This window comes from Tursiops truncatus, chromosome 2 (genome assembly GCF_011762595.2).
Source record: "Tursiops truncatus isolate mTurTru1 chromosome 2, mTurTru1.mat.Y, whole genome shotgun sequence".
Lineage (NCBI taxonomy): Eukaryota > Metazoa > Chordata > Mammalia > Artiodactyla > Delphinidae > Tursiops > Tursiops truncatus.
In genome coordinates, this window is record NC_047035.1 from 119,551,339 (window position 1) to 119,574,285 (window position 22,947).

Genomic DNA, 22,947 nt, shown 5'->3' on the forward strand with positions numbered 1-22,947 from the left:
GTATATGAAGGAAGGACACCCCACTGCGTCTCTCCTACTGAAAGCATCTATTCACCTGCTACTATTACTTCATTATTACTTCACCTATTACTTCATTATTCAGAGAAGTAATGAGAGCAGGCAGACTGAGGAAGAAGACCACAGAACTGGTGGTGAGTTTATCACTTTTTATTTCCAGTCTCTCTGACGTGAACTCAGTGCAGCCCAGAACTCAGAAGTGGGCATTGGTTCCAAGAGGAGACCTCTCCTCTGGCTCAAGAAGCAGGAAGGGGGTCTACAATGTTCAGAGAGAGTGTAGAAGTCCCTTATTTATCTTTTTTTTTCTTAAATTTTTTTCCTCAGTTCTCTTGTGCCCCAGACCTCAAGCAATCCTGTGGCAGCAATGGGAGATGGCAGGAAATCAGAACAGGAAGGCAGAGAACCTTCCTCTCTAATCAGAGGAGCTGTGGATCCCAGCGGGTGTGGCGAGCCCCACTGCTGTTGCTCTCTCTCTGGCCTCTGCTCAGCTCTGAGGTGGGTGCAGTCAAATCAAGTGTGCAGGAGTGCGGGGCACACACAGCCTCAGGGTGCTGGCTGAAGGGCTGGAGAGCAGAGTCCCAGGGACGCAGAACTATCGAGGCAATTATGGTAAGGCAGGAGCTTGGGAAAGCAACCCCTTAAAGTTGTTTATGAACTCTTGGGCTTACCCCTGAACTGCACATGTATGGATCTGACCCTAAATAGACTCCAGAGACTTGGAGCAGTAAAATATGGGACAGACGACTTGCCTAAGTCCCAGACTGGCCAGTAGGTGGTACATACACCAGACAGATCCAACAGCACTTCTCAAAGACTTGAAGTCGAAACCACGATCCACAGAAGTCTTGGGGAACTGAGGACTTGTGGTCTGAACCCTACTGGGTTAATTACTTCCTAAAACAAAAATAACAATATCTGCCATAGGATTTAAAAAACAACCAAAGTCTCAAAACATAATATTCAAAATATCTAGGATACAATAGAAATTTACTCACTATACCAAAAAACCCAGGGAAATCTCAATAGCAATGCTGGGATGCCATAGATATTGAAATTATCTGACCAAGACTTTAAAGCAGTTATTATATTTTCTAACCAGTAAGAGAGAGCAAACACTCTTGAAAAATACAGAAAGTCTCAGCAAAGAAACAGAAGATATAAAGAAGAATCAAGTGGATATGTTAGAAATGAAAAAATTCAACAACTAAAATAAAAAGTCATTGGATGGGCTCAGTAACAGAATGGAGATGACAGGGGATTCAGTAAATTTATAAGTAGATTAACAGAAGTTATCCAATCTGAAAAATTGACGGAGAAATGACTGGAAAACAAATTGTGTAGAACTGTAGGGACCTGTAAGACAATAACAAAAGGTCTAACCTTTATATCATCCAAGTCCCATTAAGAGAGGAGAAAAATGTGCAGCAGAAAGAATCTTTAAAGAAATAATGGCTGAAAGGCTGGTTTACTATTAGAAGGCAATCAATGCAATACATTACATTAGCAGTTTAAAGAATAGAAACAACTCAATCATATCAGCTGATGTAGAAGATGCATTTGGAAAAAACTTAACAACTATTCATGATAAAACTTTCAGCAAACTAGGACCAGAAAGGTATTTCCTTCACCTGACAAAGAACATCAACAAAAACCCATTCTATATAAAGCTGAAAGACTGAAAGCTTTCCCTCTAAGATCAAGAACAAGGCAAGGATGTTCCCTTTCACCACTCTTATTCAACCTCTAACTGGAAGTCTTAGCCAGTGCAATAAACAGGAATAAGTGAAGAATAAGAGTAAGGTAAGAAATATAAATAAAAGGCATACACATTGGAAAGGAAACAACATAATTGTCTACATAGAAAATTTCAAGGAATACAGACACACACTCTTGAACAAATAATTGAGTTTAGTAAGATTGCAGGATATGAGGACACCATGGAAAAATCAATTGCATGTTGATTATATACAAGCAATGAACAATTAGAAACCAAACTTAAAAAAAATACCATCTACAGAAGTTCAATTCCTCCCTAGATATAGATCTTACAAAATACGTACAGGATCTGATATGCTAAAAACTACAAAATGTTCATGAAAGCACTGAAATAAGGCCTAAATAAATGGAAAATATAGCTACACTGACTTCATGGGTTGGAAGACGTAACATAGTTAGCATTGATTTATAGATTTAACATAATTCCAATAAAAATTCCAGCAGGAAACTTTATAGATAGAGGTAACCCAATCTTCAAGTTTATATGGAGAGGCAAAAAAATAGGATACTTGAAACACTTTTGAAAAAGAAGAATAAAATTGGAAGAATCATGCTGATTTTAAGACTCACTACAAAGCTATGGTAATCAAGACGGTGGAGTATTGGCTAAGGAATGGACATATCCATCAGTGGAACTGAACTGGCATCAATAAATAGTTTCCTACAAATACCCTCAGTTGGTTTGTGACAAATGTGCAAAGGCAATTCAAAGACGAAGGATAAGCTTTTCAAAAACTGGTTTGAACAACCGGTCATCTATATGCATAAAAATGAACCTTACCCTAAATCTCACACATTATACAAAAATCAACTCAAGATGAGTCAGAAATCTAAATGAAAACATGAAAGTATAAAACTTTTAAGAGTTCACACAGGAGAAAATCTTCATGACCTGGTTATGCAAAGGTTCTTAGACATGTCATCCAAAGCATGATCCATAAAAGAAAAAAAAAATGATAAATTGGACTTGATCAAAATTAAAAACTTCTGCTCTGCCAAGGGCACTGCTAAGAGAGTGAAAAGTCAAGCACAGACTGGGAGAAAATATTTGCAAATCAAGTATCTGACAAAGGATTTATACTCAGAATATATAATGAACTCTCAAAACTCAACTATAAAAAAAATAGCAACCTAATTTTGCTGAGAAATAGGAAAAAGGCTTGAACAGATATTTTGCCAGGGAAAATACATAGATGAAAAATTATAACATGAAAAAAACTCAGCATCATTAGTCACTAGGGAAATGATAATGAAAATGATGAGGAAATACCATTCTAAACCTACTGCAATGGCTAAATTTTTTTTTAAAAAAGCCAAGAGCTGGTGAGGATGTGGGGCAGCTGGCACTCTCACACGTTTCTGGTGGAAATGCAAAACGGTATTGTACTCTGGAAGACAGTCTGGCAACTTCTTTTAAAGTTAAACATATACTTACCATGTGAACCAGCAACCCCTCCCCTGTGTTTACCCTAGAAAAATTAAAACTGTGTTCTCAAAACCCCTGTTCTCAAGTGTATCGCAGTTCTAGTCTAACTGTAAAAACTGGAAACAACTGAATGCTCCCTACAGGTGAATGGCTAAACAGTCCATGGTCCATCTCTACGGTACCACTCAGTAGAACAAAGGAACAAACTCTGGATATGCACAACAGCTCAAATGAATCTCAAAATAATTATGCTGAGTGAAAGGAAGCCCGTTTAAAAGATTAGGTTCTGCGTGACTCCATGTATATAAAGTTATCGAAAGAGACAAAGCCAAAGTGATAAAAAAACAGAGCAGGGGTTGCCAGTGCCCAGGGCTGGGGAAGGCACAGCGTTAAAGAGAGCAGGAGGGGTACTTGGGGGTGATGCGACAGTTCTGTGTTCTGAGAGGGGTCATAATAACACAAATCTATACACATGCTCGAATTCTTAGAACTGTACACAAAAAGTCATTTTCCTGTATTTTCCCTTAAAAAATAAAATTAAAGAAAAAAGAAAAGAGTTGACAACTCTTGCTTCCAATTGAAGCCTAACCAGGTCTCAGCAGCGAGGTCAGTACCAGTTGCAAAGAGGGCAACCACGGACAAGATCTTCTGCTACTGTCTGAGCATCTCTACACGCTGCTCACTCCACCTGGGTTCTTCCCACTTCTTCCCTTCACCCCACCACGAAAAAAGCAATTTCAAAAATACACAAAGTAAATCCATTTTAGAGACTGAAACTAAACATTAGTTTTTATTTCATTATGATTATAGCTGAATAACTATCTCAAAACATTCTAAATATGGATATGCACATTTTTCATGTAGTGAATGATACCTACTCTAAAAGCTTGAGGATGAATTTGCCTTCTTGCTTGTGAATTATTTTCAACTATTTTATTGGCTATTAGTTGTTTTTTCACCAAAAACTTTGGCCTAAATTACTTTTGTCTCAGCTAAGACAAAGATAAGAAGCTATGGTCTCCAATAAAAGTGTTTTTTTGAATGTTCTCTAATTTCTGCTTTACTAAATATCTTTTCTTTAAAAAATAGGTATTGGTAGATTTTGACTCGGTATGTGTAAGCTTTAATGCAAAGCAAAGCTTAGCTAATGCCTTCTGCTCTTTTACTGTAGAGAGTTGGGTTATCTATTCCATTCCCCAAAGAAAGACAAGAATAACAAAAGTGATTTCATCATCCACACCTTCTTTTGCTTTTTTAGGAGTCTAAGTACCACCCTCGTCAGGTAAGAGAAACCTTCTTATCTTTTGTCACTGGGTTGGGGGGTGGGCTGGAGGAGGCCTACCTTCCAGCAGGTCTCTGGCCAGACCAGGTTCTGCCCCCGTGGACCGAACAAAGTCTGACAGGACTGCGTCCATATCAAGAGTCATAGGATCGTGTAGAAGGGCCGCCCAACACTCAGCTGAGGTGGGGTTTGGAAGCAGGCTAGAAACCATCCATCTGCAGGAGAGAACAGAGAGGCAAACATGATGGAGAGAAGAAACCAGTTCTGCTTGCTGCGCCATATGTTTGAGCCAATGTGGGACATTGCCTGATTGCCTGATGTGTGACAATAAATAATAAAAGTCAGACTCAAATGTCTTCCCTTTGTAGCTGCCACAGGAGAGAGGGGGCATTCCCAGCTCAGTGCTTCCTACTTTGCGTTCTGTCTATTTCAGTGACTATCGATTGAAAAGGTTGGTCTAGAAAACTTAAACACCGGATCTTAAGATTCATTTGGAGTCGCTAGATTTCTAATCCCCTTCCAAGTTATGCAGACGTGTAACACTTCCACAAATGTAATTGTGTTGCCACTATATCCCACCTACGCCTTTATCACTGACCCATCCCTGTGCCCACCTCAGCCCTCCCCCTCACTTGGCTCTCAGGAAAGATTCCACATCAATCCAGAGTCGACAGAAATACTACACTTGCTGAAGAGGACAAACCGTTCGCCAACTTTCCAAGAGTTGTCATTCTCACAACAACAATCCAACAAAATTCATAAAGCTCTCAGATTTCCTAGGCAGAATAATCCCAGGTAGGGGGATAAAACAGTGCCCTGCAGCTTGACCACAGGCCGACGGTGCCAGCCGGCTGCTGGGGAAAACCAACCAGCACACAGCATGTGAGGGTGACTCCCACCAGTGAACCAGGGCCACCAGTGGTAATACAGACATGCCTGATAAAGCACAAATGCACCCTCTGTCTCCTTCAATAAGGGGTTGGTCCACCACTTGACTTTGTGAATAAAGTTGTATTGGAACCAGCCACGCCCACTCGTTGTACTGTCTGTGGTCGCTTGTGCACGTGGCTGAGTCGAGCAGTTAAAACAGAGAAGACCACAAGGCCCACAAAACCAAACATACTGGACTTCCCTGGAGGTCCAGTGGTTAAGAATCTGCGCTTCCACTGCAGAGGGCATGGGTTTGATCCTTGGTCGGGAAACTAAGATCCAGCATGCCATGCAGTGCGGCCATAAATAAATAAATAAAATAAACAGATCAAATTAAAATTAAAAAACTAAACATATTTACTATTTGGACCTTCACAGAAAGTTTGCTGAGTAAAGATGATGGAAAATGTTATCCTAATGAATATGTAATTAACTTTACATGTCGTGGGGTGAGTTTAAATCCCATGCTATTGATGAGTGTCCCGTTCCTTTTTCAAGATAAGCACTTGGATGGGCCCTGCTCAGAGGGCTAGGTCTGTGCCGACTGCTGCTGCTTTAGAGCCAGAAATGCTGGCCTAAACTCAGCCCCAGCTCTGCCCCTGTGATGAGCTGTGTCATGCTGTGTAACTTCTCTGAGCCCACCTGAGCATTTGTAAGAGTTGGAGAAATAAGCTCGTCGAAGGTGCCAGGATGGAGGAACGAGACAGTGGGGCCTGTGACCTCAGAGACATTCACTGTTACTACACCAGCTTGCACATGGCTCTGACCGGGGTGTGATTTTTGAGTTGGTGTGGCTCGAAAATAAGAAAATGCTTTGACCTAATGTATATGGCTCCAATTAGAAGATTGCTGTCTTCCTTCTCTCCATGTACTGGGGCCTCGGCCAGGAGAGCCTCTTCTTTGGTCACTGCCACCTGGGGGACAAAGCAGAAGATAAGAGCATGTTACTCTCCTGACAGTCAGCCAGAGGCTGAGGCTTTGCTTCGTGTCACAGGAGGTGCACCTGGGGCTCGGCTGACTGCCTGCATCAAGCCCGCTGCCTTCCTGGGCCCTACAGGCACCTACTTACTGGGTGGCCATCACCTCCCACGTCTGGGGCCTTCTGCAAGGGGGGTGGTGTCTCAAATTTCTTCCTTGTAGCAAGTACTTATATTTCAGTGAGGATCCCTTTCCCATTACAGAGCTGTTTTCAACCTTAATAGTAAGCACCCCATCAATACATTGAATCTTGCATGTTTTTATTGTTGTAACACATACATAACATGAAGTTGACCATTTTAACCATTTGAAGTGTGCAGTTCAGTGGTATTAAGTACATTCTGCATTATTGTGCATCATCGTCACCACCATCATCTTCAGAACTTTTTCATCTTCCCCAACAGAAACTCTGTCCACATTAAACAATAACTCCCATTTCCCCCCTCCCCCAGCCCCTGGAAATCACCACTCTACTTTCTGTTTCTGAATTTGACGGCTTCAGGAGCCTCCTATCAGTAAATCACATAATATCCGTCCTTCGGTGACTGGTTTATTTTGCTTGGCATGGTGTCTTCAAGGTGCATCTGTGTTGTAATAGGTGTTGGGATTTCTTTCCTTTTTAAGGCTCATCTTAGTTCAGGATGCTGTCACAAAATGCCACAGACCGGATGGCTCAAACAAGGGACATTGATTTCTCACAGTTCTGGAGGCTGGCAAGTCCGAGATCAAGGTGCCAGCAGCTCCGGTGTCTGGTGGGAGCCCACATCCTGGCTTGTAGATGCCACCTTCTCCCTGGGTCCTCACGTGGCAGAGTGAGCAAGAGCTCTGGTATCTTCTCAAAAGGGCACTAACTGTATCATGGGGGCTCCATCCTCATGACTTCGCCTAAGCCCTATCACCTCCTGCAGGCCCCACCTCCTAATACTATCACATTGGGGGTTAGGGCTTCAAAATATGAACTTTGGGAGGTCACAGAATGCAGGCCACAACAAGGCTGAATAATAATCCACCATATGGATGGATCACACCTTGTTTAGCCATTCATCTGTAGCTGGACCCTTGGTTGTTTCCAACTTTTGGCTGTTGCGCATAACTCAACCTAAATCATTTCTACGCTTACACCAGGTTGCCAACCTGGGACCAAGATCGGCTTTCACCAACGCTGCAATGCAGATTCATGCCCACACCTCCTCCTCTGTGCCTTGTCCTCCACACAGACAGAAATTAAAGGGTGGGCTTCAAATGACCTTTTCGCCACATTCAAGTACAAACATTTGCGCGCAAGAGGCTAATGTGCACGTCCCCTTGAAGACTTATTTCTTAAACCTAATGCCACTGAGGCCACACATTCACGCACTGTGATGACACAGGAGGAGCCAGGCCAGTGGGGACACGGGCTCCCGGCCACCTTGGCCGTCCTCACCCCCACTGCCCCATGCCAGCCCTCCAGAGAGCACTGCTAGGCCCCTCGACCTGCCTTGCATGGCCAAGGCACCCGGGCCCATTCTAGCCCTGTGAGGGCCTGGGTGGCCATATCGCAGATCTATATCTTGGCCCTTGGACAGAACTTCTCTGAGGGTCTTGCCTCCTGCCCTGGGGACAGGGGTGTGTCAAGCTGTTCCTGCTGTGGCTTTGCCTTAGGAGACGCAGTGCAGTCTGGGGATGGGGCTTGGCCCTGGAATCAGTCTCTCGGTGCCAAAGTGGCTCCACCACCACTGCCTGTGTGGCCTCAGGTACACTGTTTAAGTTTACTCATTGGTGGATTAAAATCATAATAGTACCTCTTAGCCGATCTAAAGTTTGAAGGAGTTAGTGCATGAAACACACCGGCCCACAGCACATGCTCAGTAAAAGTGAGCTATTCTCCAACTGGTGATGATAAGGACAACACTCTCCTGCCCAGGTCTCCACTGAGGAACCGAATTGCTGCCTCTGGAAGCACTGAAGAGCTAGCCTGGATGATAGAGGGGATGCATGTGTTCTCACTGCTCTCGCCCAGTCCCGCTGGAAATACCAGCAGGTTTGCTAATTGATTACGTGTAGGCATGGATGCAGACAGGCAGGTGCTCGTTCCCGAGAGCACCAGAGGCACGGTGTGCCCCTACCTTGCTGAGTATCACTGTTCAGACACAGGCAGGATGACAGGCACCCTCCTTCCTGGCTGTGCCCCAGTCCCTGAGTCCAGGGCAGATGGATGTGGAGGCCTGGAAATGCACAGTGGGACTCTGTGGGGAGCCCAGGCAGGGGGGTCAGGGGAGTTGCTTCTGCACCCACCATCCAAGCTCATCCTGGAGCCTCCGGCCCCTTCCCTGCAAAATACAGCGCTTTGGTTAAGTGAGCTAAGGACACTTTCTGTTGTAACATCCTGTGGTTTGAATGTCTCAAAAAAGAGAGAAGAGCAGAAGTTTCTGGTTGTTATGTGAAAATTGATAAAAAATGAACCCGAGAGTCCTTCCTTCCATTTCTACATAGCCATGAACTTGCCCTTCTCCTGCTCCCGGCCGCCCTGTGAGGACGACTCCACGTGGGCGGGGGTGTCTCTGTGGCTTATGCAGCAGGTACAGTGAACACAGCATTGTTCCCTTGAGGCCATCCATGGTGGGGGGCCGCCAGCTGCCAGCTCCCTTCCCGAGGGCCACCTATGTGCCTACAAGGGGGCTGTACCCTTGGCTCTAGTCACAAACCACCAGCATGGGGGCAACTCTCTGAGAATCAGAAGAGTCACTAACCATGTCCTGAGGACCAGGCCCCTGGCTAGGCATTTTCCTAAAAACATTTTGGGGGACACGCTCTTTATCCTTGAGTAGGTATTTTAAAAAATAATTTATGTGCTCTTTAAAAATATATGTTATATATTTTAATAAATGATTTTATTTATTTTTTTAAATTGAAGTATAGTTGATTTACAACGTTGTGTTAGTTTCACACAACGTGTGTATAGCAAAGTGATTCAGTTTTACATATATATAAATATATACATATATATATTCTTTTCCAGATTCTTTTCCCTTATAGGTTATTATAAGATACTGAGTTTAGTTCCCTGTTCTACACAGTAGGTCCTTGCTGGTTATCTATTGAGAAGGTATTTGCATGATTCTTCTCTATGTGTGAGGTGATGGAGGTTTGAGAAGGGAGAGCTGGGTGGCGCTGAAGGGATGTGTCCTGGTCTTCCTCTTGGGACAAGAGCTGTCCTCGGCCTTTTACCTTCCCCTCAACAGGCAGTGAGACTGAGGTGGCCGTTCTTCTGCTGGGAGCCCTGCGAGGGTCACCCGGGAGCCCAGAGCACAGAGGTCCTTCCCATGCCCTTCTGTCTGGGCAACTGTAGCCTGGCCTAGCCTGTCACAACCCCTGGCTCCCTCACTCCCTCCCAGGCCCCTGATTCCCTGAGGCCACAGTCCTGGGAGGGTGTCCTGCACACTCACAGGTGCTCTGGTCTGTCTGTCACATCAAGGATGTCTCTTGTGCGGCTCCCCTCAGCGTCCTGCCTGACTCCTGACCAACCAACCGCAGTCGTGCTCGGTCCCAGCGGTGCTACCCTATAACCCCTGTGACAGTGTAAACTCTGTCACGCTACACACGCAGGGATCCCAACTAGATAGGACAAAAGCTATTGCCACGGAGACACCCTCTTAACACGCAGATCTCTCTTGCGTGCGCACACACACACACACAGAGGACTGTGCACGTCACATGTGGAGGCTGGGGGCCAGGCTTATCCACAGGCTGGGCTATTCCACACTTTGGGAAATATTGCTAAAATGGAAATAATGCTAAAAATGCACTTCCCTCACATTTTATTATGCATTAGGCTTTTGTTCCTTATTAAATCAGCAAGTTGATGTCAAGTTTAAATGATAAGCTCCTTAAATGATAAGGTTTATATAACCAAATAGAGTAAAGAACCATCCAACTTCCTAGAAAGCACTCCACACATTTATTTGTTTGCTTCTTTCCTTAGGTAAGTTAGTTTCATTAAATATGAGAACGTGGGCCAGTTTGGGATTTCTCCCTGAGAACTCCCAAGGTTTTGAACCAACAAATGCACAACACCAAGAGTGAACCCTGATGTACATTATGAACCCTGGTTGATGAGGATGTACCAGTGTAAGTTCATTGATTGTAACACATGTATCACTTTGGTGTGGGATGCTGACAGCGGTGGAGGCTCCGTGTGTGGGGACAGGAGTTATATGGGAACTGTCCATACTTTCTGCTCAACTCTGCTGTGTACTTAAAACTGTTCTAAAATGTGTCTGTTAAAACTAGTTTATATATAGTTTTCTATCTTTTCCTTTATGCTTCTGGATTCTGACTCTTAATCTGAAAAAAATATTCCCATTACCAGATTATAGAGGAATTCACTCATGTTTCCTGCTACTAACTGAAGGGTTTTATTTTTTTATATTGAAAGCGCTGATGCAGTTGGACTTGATCTTGGTGGATCAAGTGAGGAATGGATCCAATTTTATCATTTTCCCTGTCTATCCAGCTATTCTAATACCACTTAGGAGAAAAAAACCCATCAGTGGGGAAGCCCCTCTGATTTCAGATGTCTTCATCGCTATATGGTAGGTTTGCATATGCAATTGGGTCTATTTCTGTATTTTCCTGTTATATTTATGCCTAGGTATCCATAAAAGGTATCTTTTCTCCCATTATGTGTGTTAACTGGTTATCATATTTATAAACAATGCTATTGACTTCTGGCTGTTAAATTTATATCCTGCTCTTTTACTAAATTCTTAATTAATGTTTGTAGAAATTTATCCATAGGGTCTTTTTTTTCACTTATTTTTGGTTTGCTAGATATACAATCACGTCATATGCAAATAGAGATTGTTACTCTGAATTTTCAGTTCTTAAGCCTCTGTTTTCTCTTACCTGATCAAATTGACTAATTCAATATAATATTAACTATTCATAGAGGTAATGGGCATCTTTGTTTTGCTCCTAACTTTAGTGGTATTGCCACACTGAGTAAGATGCTGGCTGCTGGCTTTTGGGCTATACACACATGTGTACATATGTTTAGAAAGTACCCATATACCTTACTGAATAGTTTTATCATGGATGGATGTTGATTTTCACATGATATTTTTCTTAAGATCTATTAATAGACTTCTAATAGTAAACCTTACTCATACTTCTGGACTAAATCTCCTTTAATCATTCATTGGTATTTCTTTTCTTGTGTGTTTTTTTCTTTAGCTTGCTAGTTTTTATTTAAAATTCCTATGTTGATATTAATGCATTAGCTTGATACACGGTTTTTATTTTTATGTGCAATCTTTGTCAAGTTTCACAGTCAACATCCTACACACAGAGCAAAATCAGATGCTTATCTTCCTTCTCAATTCTCTTGCAATAACCTAAGTAGCATTGGAGTCACCTAATATTTGAATGTTTGGCAGATATTCCCTGTGAATCAATCTGTTACAGATGCTTCTTTTGGAGGGAACCCTTTACAACTTCCTCTACTTTTTTTCTATGGAAATTACCCTGTTTAGACTTTCTATTTCTATAGGATTCAGTTGCGTTAGACTGTACTTTCCTACAGATTTATTCCATTTCATCTTAGCTTCCAAATTTATTTGAAAGGAGTTGGACAATGATAAACATTCTTCCCATGGGTATAAATCCTCTCTATAGCTAAATGAGGAAAATAACTACGATTTGCCAAGGGCCCAGGATGATGTTGAGTATACCAAGGGCTTTATGGGTGGGTTAACTCTCATTCAGACAACAACTCCGCGAAGCAGGTGGCTCTGTTCCATTTTACTGAAGATCAGAGAGCCCAGTAGCAGAGTAATGATTCCCACAAAGACCCACTTACACCTAAGGTTGCCATTCACCAACCCTTTATAATGGTATGGGGTCTTCAAATGTTCTCATGTCCAAATGTATGGTGCCTTTGAAACACAGTATGTGCATCGATGTATGATCAGAAGTAAAAAATTTCCTTAGTAGACACTCAATCACACCTTTTAATGATTTTTCTCCCAGGATGGAAAGATGGAAAAAAGTCTCTCCGAAAATTTATACTTTTGGTAATAGTACTGAGTGTAGGATCTACTGTGGTTTTCTATTGTGTGCATGGAAATGACATGTTAATAAGTGAAATCTCTAATTCTTCAACAGTTCTTAACATGAGAACAGACGTACAGCTGTCATCACATTCAAGGCTCAAGATCCCCAAAGAGTTACAGACTGCTTTTTCCATGCTGCTTCCCACATTGAACTCAAATTAAAGACAAGACAATTCTTAGAGAAGCCACAGGAAATAATAATCACTAATTTTGAAGATAATACTTGAACGTGGAAGAACATTTTTAAGGCCATGAGACATGGTGGTACTTATTCTGACCTGTAGAGGACAGCGACATCCCTGCAACTGTGGAAGGTGCCCACACCCAGGAATGATCGCCTTCCAAGAGCACTTGGATGTCAGAGCATATCTGCATCCTTGCAAATCTCCAGCAGAGCTTCCCTGCACAATTCAAGCCTCCAGCACTGGAATGCTTGCAAGACTCCCTTGCTTTGAAGGATTTATGCTTTTATTCTCCAGCCTCACAAATCTAGCTGTTACACAGGCATAAAATCTATGTCTGAACCAGACTAACGTGGCATCAACAAGCGTTTAAAAAGATCCAAACAACTCACTAATCAGGTTTATACTTCTAATATTGATTTCAATCATTTTATTCAGGTCTTCTGGGAAACGATGTACTTGCTATCAAGTTAAAAGAGTCTAAAAAAAAGCCTAAAGGGTCAGGCTCCTTCCATGGCCTCATGACAGGAGAGGAACACTTCAAGCAGGTGTATAGGTCCTGGGCTGCCACTGCTGACCTACTTGCCTCCTTCTCTCTCTGAGCGTTGTCCTGGAGGGCAGGGTTCCTATCTTTTGCATTAACATCACCATGAGCTGGAATATATCAGATGTTAAATAAATCTGCTGAGTGAACAAACAAAATAAAAACATTAAATCCAAGTTCCTACTCCATTCTGATGGGTAGACTCGAAAATAACCATAATTCAACTCAGACTAGTATAAATACCATAATATGATTTATAAGCAAAATCATTAGGGTACTAGAAAGGGGGCAGTTCCTTCTGCCTGGCAGAATGAAAAAGGCCAAATGTAAGATGAGTTTTTGAGGAGGATTTAGGAAGGCTGAAAAGAAGACATTCCAAGCTTGGTGAGCACCATGAGCACAGGCCAAGAGGCAAAAACACACTTGTATGTCCCCAGATCCAGGAATACCATGAGTAGGAGAGCTGTGGGCATGGTGACTGCAGGTAAAGGTCAGGGTCAGACCTACTGGCTGTCAGGATGAGTATCTGGACTCTAACATGAGGCCAGTGGGAAACTGCTGGGAGTTTCTGAGTAGAGAATGGATAGGTGCTGTGCTAGGAAAACAAAGACACAAAAATTTGGTAACAGAGTGAAAAATGGATCAAGAGTGTAGAAAGAAATGGAAAGGTACTCATTCATTTTCTTAGTAGACTTTGTACCAGCCTACTGCTGGTAAAGTCTTGGTTTATCAGGTCGCAGTGGAGAACCCTTGAGTTTTGGAGACTGACAACATTCCTAGTACCAGGGGATGAATCAAAATGGGTCAAAGCCCGTTGCTGGTAATCTCTCCCCCTTGAGCTGGGATCCACCAATCTGGGTGCAGCCACACTGAACGATTCTGGTCTATGTGATGGAGACAGGAGTCAACCGGGTTGAGTTTATCGGAAAGATTTTGCTTCCCTAATAGAAGGGGTCAGGCTTAACTGATAGTCCTTTCCCACTTGCCTTTCCTCCTCCTTTCTGCCTTAAGCAAGGAAATACCATCTCCAAGAATACCCGCCATCTTGGGTCTATGAGGTATTGTAGAAAGTCAGAGGACAAGACGCAAAGTGCAAGGTTGGTGGAGTTACAAGTCCATCCCTGATGGTATCACTGAACATTTGCCCAGCCCTAGACCTTACCCCTCTGGACTTCCCATCATTCTTCTCATATGAATACCTATTTGTTCAAGCCAAATAAGTCAAATACTTGGTGATTTATAGTGGAACTTATTCCTAGTTGCTACATGAAGAGAAAATGATTCAGACGTCAGAATTAGAAAAGAAGCAACAGAAAAGAGAAAGTCACAGGCCAATGTCATTTATAAACATAGATGAAAACCTTAAAAGATTAGCAACTGAATCCAACTGTAGAAAAAGACATAAAAAGACAAAGAAGGGCCCTGGAGTCCCAGCCCCATCGAGGGTCTTTGATATTGGAGTAAGGGTACAGGGAGATTCAGTTGGCAGGAAGGCAGTCCTGGGGATTTGTGGAGTTGCCATCCCTGAAATGCTCACTCCAGACTCACGAGAGAGAAGCAAATTCCCCTCTTATTAAATCCCCTATTATTTTGTCTCTCTGTTACTAACAGCCAAACATATTAGCCAAATGCTAATATGCTATATTAACACTTTCCAGAAGAAAAACCATATGGTCATCTCAAAAGATGCTGAAAAGCTCACATCCTTCATTATACTAACTCGAAACAAACCAGGAATAGAAGAAAACTTCCTTTACTTATTAAAGGCTATTCCAAACTTATAACAATGATCCTACCTAATAATGCAAACGTTAGAAGCAATGCCATCAAAGTTCAGAACAAACCCATGACCAAGTCTTAGAACAAACGAGAACATTTTAAATGGCTGGAACAAGACCAACACACAAAAATCAATACCTTTTTTACATACTAACATTAGCCAGTTAATCATTTTTGTAAAAAACAAAAAAGATCCATTTCATTAAAATTTCTATAATTAACTAGGGATCACACAACAAACATGAGAGAAACTTTTTTTTTGGACAAAAAACAATCTTTATTGAAGGAAAGAAAGAAAAATAAATGGACGGGAAGACTGTATTTTTAAGATTCTAATTCTTACAATAAATTCAATGCCATCACAACAGAATTTTTATGGAATTTGACAGTTTCTAAAACTTAGAAGAATAAAGAAGCAAGAAATTCCAAAGAGCTTTTGATAAAGTTCAAAGTGGATGCAGAAGTGTGTTCCACCACACATCAAACATAAAGTACTTGATTAAAGTAGTGTGGGAAGGGGCAGACAGAGATCAATGAGAGAGGATGGAAAATGTGTGTGTGTGTGAGAGAGAGACAGAGACAGAGACAGAGTGAGAGACAGAGAGAGAGAGAATGGGAGAGAGAGCTCTCCATGCTACCCACACTGGGCTGACATATGGCAAAAAATAAAACTGTACTTTGTTAAAGCACCAGGATTTGAAGAATGTTTGTCGTAGCATTTAGCCTACCCTGACTCATACAGAAAGCCTTCTTAAGATACAAACAGCCCATCACAGAAAAATTTGATAAAATGAATAACAGCAAAAATGCCAAATCAATAAACTTCTGAATGACAAAAAAATCCTGTAAAAACTTCAAAATTAGATAGAACAGGAGAAAATTTTGGAAAATATATAATAAACAAGGGATTGACATTCAGAATAGATAATGAACATATCCGAATAATTAAAGACACACGGAACAAGAAAAATTTGGCAAATTTTATGAAATGTGCAGTTTACAGGAAGCTCACATGACAAATCAGTATACGGAAAGATAAGCAACCTTAGTAATAATGAGGGGAATACAAATTAAACAATAAGATAACCATTAACCATGCCTGCCCAACCCCTACCCCACCAGAATGGCCCCTCAAAAAATTAAGTTTGAAAAGATCAGCTCTGGTGAGGTGAAATGGGTCCTTTTTTCCACCGCTAGGGGGAATATATGGGGCTCATGGTGAGGTCAGTAGAGGGCATTTTGTTCAGTATATAATTTTTTAAATGTGAATAACCTGTAGCTCTGTACTTCTGCCTTTTGGTATCTTCCATAGAGTCAGCCTTGCTCAAGTGCACACGGATGTGTGAATAAGGATGTTCCTTGCAGCACGGCTGGAAATATCCAAAATGATTGTCAAAGGGGAACGGCTGCATCACCTATGGCACCAGGACATGACCTGCCTCAGAGGTGTCAATATGAAAATTTCTCTAAGGCACATGAGAATGTCCATGTATTATAGAGTAATTAAAAGTAGTGAAGGGAAAAAGAATCTCATGTATAGGAAAATGTCTGAAGGAGGCACAGCCCTCCTTTTACTTTCTGGCCTTCTGAGCTCTCTGCCCTTGTGCTCATATAATACACATTACTTGAAGCATTGTTTTCCATGGAAACTATTCAATTAGGTAAGCAAGAAATGACAGGTGGGCTCAAGTATGCAAGCAGAAGGGAACAAGAGAAAGGAAAGGCTCAGATTGGTCAGGCAGTGATGGGAACTGGAGAAGCAAAGAAGAAAGGCCGGGCCGATTGGACCTGGCTGCTGCCATTCTCTGCGAGAATGACCTTTGGACGGTCACTAAAGCCCCTTGAATCTACTTCCTCATCTATACAGGCGGGAATATACCACACCTTCCTTAGAATTTTGTTAAGATTAACTAAAATATACCCCTTCCTCCCTCCCTTCCTTCCTTCTCTATTTCTACCCACCTACATATCTGCCTACTCACCTATCTACCTACCTGTCTACCTTTCAATCTCTCTCATTTTCTGTTTGGCTACCTATCTGATTATATGTTTATCTATCTCACTATATATTCATATAAATATCTGTCTTTCTCACTGTCAGTCTACCTCCCCTTTTCCTGATTTTCTATCTATCTTACTACTATCTGTCTATCTGACTATTTATCTAATCTAGTAACTGTCTATCTGCTGGTCTCTATGTCTGTCTGTCTTTCAACCCATTTGTCTATCTACATATATATGTCTGTCGATGTATTCATCTGATTTTCTGCTTTTATCTGTCTGTCTGAATGTCTGTCTGTCTGTCCACCTTCTTCTATCTTTCTCTCTCTCTCTACATGTTTATGTCTATCTGTTTTACTGTCTTTCTGTCGATCTAATTTTTCTGTATCAATCAATCTATTTATCTATCTCTGCCCTGCACAGTGATTGACACAGACTAGCGCCTCACTAACTGTTAGTTTATCTTCCCCCTTCATTTCCCTTCATATCTTTATTTCTACATTTCCATAATCAACTGCTGTTAACTGAGCCCTTTCTCTGTGTTGTGTGCCAGGCATACAATCCAAAATCAGGCCTGGGCTCTGCCTTCAAAGAGTATTCAGGCTGGTGGCTGAAAGGAACAAATTAAAGAAGCAGTGACATTATGTGGTGCTTAGTGCTATGAGAGAGACAAGCCTGACCTATGTTGGCATGGACGAGAGAATTAGCGGGGGCTGAGGAAGCCACCTCTCATCTGCAAACCACAGAAGAACTAGGAATTCTGCAACTGAAGAGGAAGAGACCTGGTCTTCATGTGAGTGTGGGTGGAGGAAGTATGGACAGAGCCAGAAAGATAGAACAGGATGTTTACAGGCCTGGAGATCAACAGAGCAAGTACATATTCCAGGAACAAAACTGTAGGGAGCTCACAAAACTCAGACAACAAAAGAGACCAACCATGGCCAAAATAAATGGTGAGATGTACTGTTTGCATGGATTGTAAAATACAATACAGTTGTCAATTACCCTCAAATCATCTACAAATTTAATGCAATCCCATTCAACATCCCAGCAGGATTCTTTGTAGACATGGACAAGCTGATTCTAAAACTTATATGGAAAGATGAAGGAACCAGATTAGCCAAAACAATTTTGAAAAAAGAGAAGTTGGAGGATTCATGCTACCCATTTAAAAATGCATTATAAACCTACTGTGGTCAAGACAGCATGGTATTTGGGAAAGGACAGATACACAGTTCAATGGAACAGAACACAGACAACTGAGATTTTGTATGGGGATGGGGAGTGATGGGGAGGGATGGGGAGCGATGAGGAGGGATGGGGAGGGATGGGGAGGGATGGGGAGCGATGGGGAGGGATGAGGAGGGATGGGGAGGGATGGGGAGCGATGGGGAGGGATGGAGAGGGATGGGGAGTGATAAGGAGCGATGGGGAGGTATGGGGAGGGATGGGGAGCGATGGGGAGGGATAGGGAGGGATGAGGAGGGATGGGGAGCGATGGGGAGCGATGGGGAGTGATGGGGAGCGATGGGGAGGGATGGGGAGGGATGCGGAGGGATGGGGAGGGATGAGGAGGGATGGGGAAGGATGAGAAGGGATGGGGAGCGATGGGGAGGGATGGGGAGGGATGGGGAGCGATGGGGAGCGATGGGGAGCAGCAGATGAAGTTTGCTTGCTCGCCGCTCACCTCCTGCTGTGCGGCCCAGCTCCTAACAGGCTGCAGACGGTTAACAGTCGGTGGCCCAGGGGTTGGGGACCCCTGGTCTAAGGGACATTTAGATAGAAGTTCCAGTGAGCTGGACATTTACACTTGGAAGTTTCCAGCATACTTACAGTAAGTGACACAAAGGGAATAGATGTCATCGTTCTTTTCCATTAAAACATAATTAAATTTCACAAGCACAGGAGAATTTCAGCTTTTGGGCTTTTTAACAGGCTCCTATTAGTTGAATATTCACGTGTTAGTGACTGGTAAAATTCAGTCTTATCTAAGTTTCTATCTCTCCAAACAGAACAAGCCAGTTTACCTAAACAAAGGAACAAATAAATAAAAAGGAAAAAGACATTTATAGACATCCATCAACCTGGATGGCTCTGAACATTTTATAATAGCTGACATTGAGATAGGTAATTTTTAAGAACCCAACCAGCTTCCTATACTAACCTGACAAATTTATGACCTGAATGTGTTTAAGCTACTAACTGTGTTCTTTGGATACCTGAGTTCCAATCTTTAGTCACTACGAACACTTACCTTAAAATACAAATGCACACAGCCCTGCAAATAAACTGGGACAATCAATTTGGTCCCCGGCTCTCACTGCTTCACCTTTGAAATGAAATGAGGATAGCAATTCCTGTTTTACACGGTGATTCAGTTATACATATATATATCCTTTTTCAGATTCTTTCCCCTTATAGGTCATTATAAGATATTGAGTATTGTTCCCTGTGCTACACAGTAGGTCCTTGTCATCTATTCTACATACAGTTGTGTGTATATGTTAATCCCAAACTCCTGATTTTATCCCCCACCCCCTTTCCCTGGTTGTAACTGTAAGTTTGTTTTCTATGTCTGTGGGTCTATTTCTGTTTTGTAAATAAAAAAGAACTCATAATTTTTAAAAGGTTGTTTCTATACTTAAATGGATGCATACGAAGTTAAAGATATGGGATCAACTGTTTGATCCCATATTTGGATGTTTCAATGCCATTTGAAAGAAATGGCATTTTTAAGCAGAAAATATATATGTCCAACTCCCCCGAGGAAAGAATGGTGAAACCAGTTTCACTCAAACACGAAGCATTGGATCAAGACCAAATAAGAAGCATCGCAGCTTTGGAGGAAATGTCAGAGCAAGTTTGAGGCAACTGATTTCAAAAATTCTTTTTCTTTTTGCTGGGAGGACAATCCCCCCAGGCACTGCTGACCATCCCCCCGCACCCCGGGCAGCCTGGGGGTCGTGGCCACCCTGCTAGAGAGTGGGAGTGAACACCTGACCCTGAGACCCTGGAACCTCGGAGCCCACAGGCTTACGCTTCACATGGGTGGAGCACAGCATCCCCACCCCACGGCCCTACAGTTTGGCACCCGTGGGCAGAGCCTGGTCCCCCAAGTGGACCTCAGCCCCCCCCCGCTCCGCCGCCCTTCCTCATGGCCCGGATATGCCAGCTAGCCCGGGGCTGTTGCAGGGTCTGTCCTTCCTGGGGAGGTGTGGGTGTGTGTGACACAGACAAATACAGTGCCCTGCTCACACTTGCCCCAGAAAAACGTGAGCTCCTATAGGACTCAGGCAAGCAGCTGCAGGAGAGGACTCCCCCTGTCACCCCAACCACCGCAGCTCCTGTCAGGGACGAGGAAGAGGAAAAAAGGGAGTGGGAAGAGAGGGACTCAGGGTCCCGGCCCAGGGCTGCCAGGGAGGCCCCCCGCGAGGCCCAGGACCTGCCAAGCTCTGGGAGGAGGCTTCTCCAAGAGGGGCTTCTCCTTGGCTTCAAGCCGCCTCCGTGCCATCCTCAAGCACACTGGCTGGGAGTGTGCCTCTTACACAAAACCAGGTAACTCAGGTTTCCAAGTGGGCAGAAATTCCCCAGGGTGCACTTTGGGAAACGGAAAAAAGGCAGCCCTGATATTTCTATCCATGTGTTCAAATGAAACTCAAGTAACCAACAAGGACCTCCTGTATAGCACAGGGAACTGTATTCAATGTCTTGTAATAACCTATAATGGACGAGAACGTAAAAAAAGAATATATTTATTTATATATATATATATGTATAAGTGAATCACTGTGCTGTAACCTGAATCTAACACAACGTTGTAAATCAACTATATTTCAAAAAAACAAAGAAACCCAAGTGATTTCTTCTGTGTTTCTGTAGAAGCAGAGATTTGATTTTCGAATGAGCTTCACCCATCCCATCAAGAATTATGTCACACCTGCACCCTAGTCCCTTCCCCAAGGAGCTCATCCCAAGGGGACACAGAGACAGGCAGAGGGTCCCCGGCTCGTGAACGGCTAAGAAGGAGGAAAATGGAAGGAGGAGTTGGGAGACTTCAGGGGAGCTTTGGGCTGGGGTCCATGCCCCACACAGAGGTGTCACCCCCGAGTCTGTAGGACCTAGCCTTTGCCCTGGCTAACCATGGGCCAGCCAGGCTGGCATCACCCCAGGAGGCAGGAGAAGAGGTGACACCACAGAGACATCCCACAAGCTCAGCCTGACAAGCAGGAAGCACACTGTACGCAGCCACAGGCATCCTTTATCAGAGCAGCCCTCGTCTGCTTTTAAGAATTGTGGGGAAGGGTGCCAAGGGGGAGAACTGGTAAACAACAAGGTCCTACTGTATAGCACAGGGAACTATATTCAACAGCCTGTGACAAACCATAATGGAAAAGAATATAAAAAAAGAAGGTATATATATGTATAACTGAATCACTTTGCTGTACAGCAGTAATTAACAAAACAGTGTAAATCAACTATACTTTAATCAAAAAAAAAAAGAAAACAAAAGCATTGCAGGGAAGAAAACAAGACAAGTAAAATGTACAGAGGAAGCATTCTGAAGATACTCTAGCTAGAAGTGTTCTCCAACAGCAATCTTTTTTTCCCTCCTTAAGACCCAGTCTAATCCATGTCCATGTGTAGCTTGTAAATCACATGTATATTCCTAAGCTATTTCCTTGGTAAAATTTCTAAAACATTCTCAAGGAAGATTCCATGGCCAGAGAGCTCAATAAAACCATGGGGACTTAATCTAAACAGAAAGAAATCTAATAACCTTCAGACAAGAAGTCCAATTAGTAACCTGTGACTGAAACGCAAACAGACAGCAGGCCAGGGAGGTCCAGGCATGGGGCAGGGAGGAGGGGAGTGTGACGGAGAGCGTGAGGAGTAACCAGAACAGTGGTGGAGGCACCTCACTGGGACATTGTTCGCTGGTGGATGCTTCCTGCCATGCTGAGTTTGCTTCTCTATGCAACCTCCTAACCGCAGGGACTTACGATTATGAGCACTTATGAGCGCTCAGACCAGGGGGATCCTCTGCTCTGTTGTTCAGGTTCATCAGCCTTTTGGCCAAAGGTCTTAATCAGCTTTCATGGCTTACAAACCATCTCAGGGGTGGTGCAGTACCCAATGGGCACTTAGCCATCCTCCCTGCCTCTGTAATAATACCCGGTGAGCACCAACCATGGCTCCAGACCTGCCGGACACCTCTCGCAGGACTTACTCTTGTCTCCAGAGTTAACGACAAGGGCACTGAGGGTTTATGAGGTGAAGCCTTTGCCCAAGGTCATCGGGTCAGTGTATGACAGAGACAAGGGGCACACCTTAGATGGTCTGATTTCAGAGTCCTTCTCTTGACCACCCAGATACTCCCTTGTGTGATATCTCACAGCCGTGGAAAAAGCGAAAAATGAAGGACTATGTGACAGGAAAGAGAGTCTGATGCACTGATTGAGCGATTGGGTGAAAATTATCTGGGAAAGGGAATATTCCCATGGCCTGAAAAATCATAATACAACCAGCAATGGATGCTAAAGCCATTGGGTGAAAATTATCTGGGAAAGAGAATATTCCCATGGTCTCAAAGCTCACCCCACAGACTACTTATTAATTAGAAAAGAATAAATACGGCAACATCATAAAGGAGAGCTCTGGCAGAAATCACCTTAGCCAGGTGAACCGTTCACTACCAATACCAGGTCACGATGAGGTGGTGGGACCACTGATGTGAGGCAAATACACGAGATGTCTACCTGGAGCTAAGCATGAGGGAAACAGTCAGACAACTGTGAGATACTCTACAAAACAAACGGCTTAGATTCTTAAAAAAAAAGTCAGCATCACAAAAAACAGTTTTGGTTCAGGTTTAAAGAGACATAACCAGATTCAGTGCATGTCATGTAATTGAATTCTAGATAATGGAAAACAGCTATAAAGAG

The 22,947-nt window shown here is 43.0% G+C and overlaps 1 long non-coding RNA gene across 1 annotated transcript in view; it reads right to left on the minus strand.

Annotated features, from left to right (window-relative positions):
• LOC109552613 (uncharacterized) overlaps nucleotides 1-22,947 on the minus strand; it is a 253,921-nt gene that overhangs the window by 39,183 nt on the left and 191,791 nt on the right. The window contains exons 3-4 of the long non-coding RNA XR_012330239.1: nucleotides 6,252-6,346; nucleotides 4,563-4,717 (exon numbers count right to left, since the gene is read on the minus strand). This is a non-coding gene — a long non-coding RNA (uncharacterized lncRNA). The remainder of the gene's footprint in view (nucleotides 1-4,562; nucleotides 4,718-6,251; nucleotides 6,347-22,947) is intronic.